The sequence below is a fragment of the Theropithecus gelada genome, unplaced genomic scaffold, assembly GCF_003255815.1.
Source record: "Theropithecus gelada isolate Dixy unplaced genomic scaffold, Tgel_1.0 HiC_scaffold_16034, whole genome shotgun sequence".
NCBI lineage: Eukaryota > Metazoa > Chordata > Mammalia > Primates > Cercopithecidae > Theropithecus > Theropithecus gelada.
In genome coordinates this window covers 25,573-28,797 of record NW_020257807.1, presented here as the reverse complement: position 1 = coordinate 28,797, position 3,225 = coordinate 25,573, and positions in this window count along the sequence as shown.

Here is a 3,225-nt window from a genome sequence, read left to right as displayed (position 1 = left end):
CAGCTCACCCTCCTGCTCATACTCACACTCACTCTCTCCAGCTCACCTTCCTGTTCACTCACACTCACTCTCCAGCTCACCCTCCTGCTCACACTCACACTCACTCTCTCCAGCTCACCCTCCTGCTCATACTCACACTCATTCTCCAGCTCACCCTTCTCACACTCACACTCTCCAGTTCACCCTCCTGCTCACACTCACACTCTCTCCAGCTCACCCTCCTGCTCCCACTCACACTCACTCTCCAGCTCACCCTCCTGCTCACACTGACACTCACTCTCTCCAGCTCACCCTCCTGCTCACACTCACACTCACTCTCCAGCTCACCCTATTGCTCACACTCACACTCACTCTCCAGCTCACCCTCCTGCTCACACTATCTCCAGCTCACCCTGCTGCTCACACTCACTCTCTCCAACTCACCCTCCTGCTCACACTCACACTCACTCTCTCCAGCTCACTCTGCTACTCAGGCTATCTGGGAGATAGGGAGCTCAGCTCCCTATGGCGTGCAAGTAGGGAATAGTGATCACTGGACAGGTCTGTGACAGAAGGCATTCAGACTTTGGAATGGTGGTGACCCTTGAATTTTAAGGTTTCCTTTTAACCTAACAGGTTTCGTGGCAATGTTTCAGTTTCATTTGACACGCCCTAGCATCGTGCTTTCCCAGGTGCCAGGCAGCGCTGGAGGCACTTACAAACATTAATTGAATTAATTGTCACAACAGCTCTGTTGAGGATAATTTTATTATCATCCCAATTTTAGAGATGGGCAAATAGGCACGGAGAGTTGAAGCAACGTGCTGAAGGTCACAGAGTCAATAAGCGGCAGAGTTGGGACTCAAGCCCAGGCTGCCTGGCTTCAGAGCCCATGCTTTTGACCAACCTGCTTTTATAAATCTGTGACTTCTAGCCAGTGCCAGATCTGCTAGCTTATTTCTATGGATTATGTATTTTAGAGCAGCTCTGCCGGCAGCAGCATGAGTCTTTCGAATGCCAGATCAGCTTCACCTCTGCCTACGCTCAGTGCCTCAGCTCAATGCTTGACCTCAGAACCAATCTACCAGCTCCAGCTAAAACAGACACTCACGCACATACTTTTTCCTTCCTAGACTAGGAGCTAGGAATTCAGCAAAGACAGGAAAAAAAAAAAAAAAAAAAAAAAAGAGGCTATGAGCTCTGTGGCCTCACGTTCATTCCAAGTGGAATGAAGCTGTCCTAGGCAGGGTCGTCCCAGCCCACCCATTCCTCACCCTGTGGGTGGGCAGGGCAGTAAGGCCCCACCATCTATACCTGGGTGACACTGAGCACCTTTATTAATCTGTCTGGGCCTCTGCTCTCTCATCTATAAAATAGGGATAATAATAGCCCTCAATTCACAGGACTGTCAAAAGCATTCAGTGTGATCAGGAGTGTTGAGTGTTTAGCACAATGTCTATAAACACAGTTAACCTCCAGCATTTTTCACCCTGTCATTGCATATTCTGGTGGGTCTAAAAATGTTCTTCCTGTGTGCAAATATGCATGGACAAACTAGGCTAGGGCAGGGAAAAGATTTCACACAAAAATTCACTTCAAGTCAACTTACTCTGCTATTGTAATATTTCTGACTAAAAGAATGTGGTCCCCTGGCCCAGAGAGGGTGGAAAGATGGAGAGGAGAGTTCTGTGACCATTCCTCAGGTCACATCACACTATGGACCAGGGAAGTGTTTCAGTTCTTCTCTGCAGACAGTCAATATTCCTAGGAATGTGATCTTAGAAATACATGTGACCTTCCTCGATAGAGTAAAATCTGATTATAAGTATGTTTTTATCCATTTTTTTTCTTACTACACTCAAATACAAGCACTTAAGTTAGGCTGATTCATGAGATAAAGATTCTGAGTCAATCTTTTGCAATTGTGGATTCTCAGAAGCAGCTTTGGTAGTGAACATATTGTGGACAAGTGATGTCTGCCTACTAATGTCCTCTGCAGCCTCGTGGCTAGGGGCCCTGGCAAGGGTAGACTCTGGGTTCCTGTGCCTCCAGAGAACATTAGCCAGGAAACTCGGGGGTCTGCTGCTGCCTCCTGGCTTGGCTTCTGCAACATGAAGGGTGTCAGAGGGGACAGACCCCATCTGAGTGAGAGTTTCAGCCCAGTGAAAACCAGCTGGAGCCAGGTAGTGGAGGAAAAGATACCCAGCATTTTGTCTCACAGGGAGGGTTTGTAGATAACTGCAGGGCTGTGCCTAAAAGGGAGTAGAAGTAGCCTAAGCAAGGGGGCTTCACTTCTGGAAACACTCAGCTTGCATGTGTCAGGAATGTGAAGCTTGGGGTATGCAACTGTGTCTGGACTCACCAGCGGGCAAGAGCCCTCGTTCCAGCCTAAGGGATGCCTGGGGGAGGACGGAAGCTGCAGCTTGTGAATAATAACATGAAAACAAAATCCACTATTGATCATGGAGAGAAGGAAGCAATCTCCTGTATAAACAGTAAATAAATAGAAGTCCAGCTGCCATCCATGAAGGTGGAAGCTATCGACTCTCTCAAATGCTTATTATTTCCTTGACATTCTTGCAGCCTCTCACTGACATTAAAAACACAAGCTGTCTGCTGGGTCTTAGGGAAAGGGGGGATGGGAGGAGTTCTTACCTTTCCTCTGTATTTCTCAAATTGAAAGCATAGTTCTACACAAGGCTGAATCCAAATGTTACTCAGGCTCATGACACGCAGTTGTGGGAATGGATTTAAAGCCCTGAACAAGACATATTGACAGTACAACATCCTGGCCACCTACCATCATTGTCACTGTGACGCTGCACATAAATCTCCTGATGTTGTGTTTGAAACCCCATCACCCTGCATGGTGGACCTGCTGTTTTCCCAGCCCTAGAAAATCTACTCCAGCACACATCAACCTTCCTAAGGCAGGAAATTAAGGAAGAACAACCTCTATTCATCTACAGGATGTTGGTAGTATTTTTCTATTTGACTTCATTGCAGCCTGATTTCTTTCAGATTCTAGCATGGTTTCTTCCCAACTTTTAATTGGTGGATCCAGGCTGATTCCTGAGCACATTAGCTATGACTTTTTCAAACTGGCTTTGTGTGGTAGATGAATTTTATGAGCAAGGGTGGAGTTGCTGGGGTTCCATCTCAATACAATGTGCGCTGGAGGTTGTGCTAACTCCTTACTCACACTCACCATTGTCAACTTATCCCAACTTGTTTTTCACAGACCAA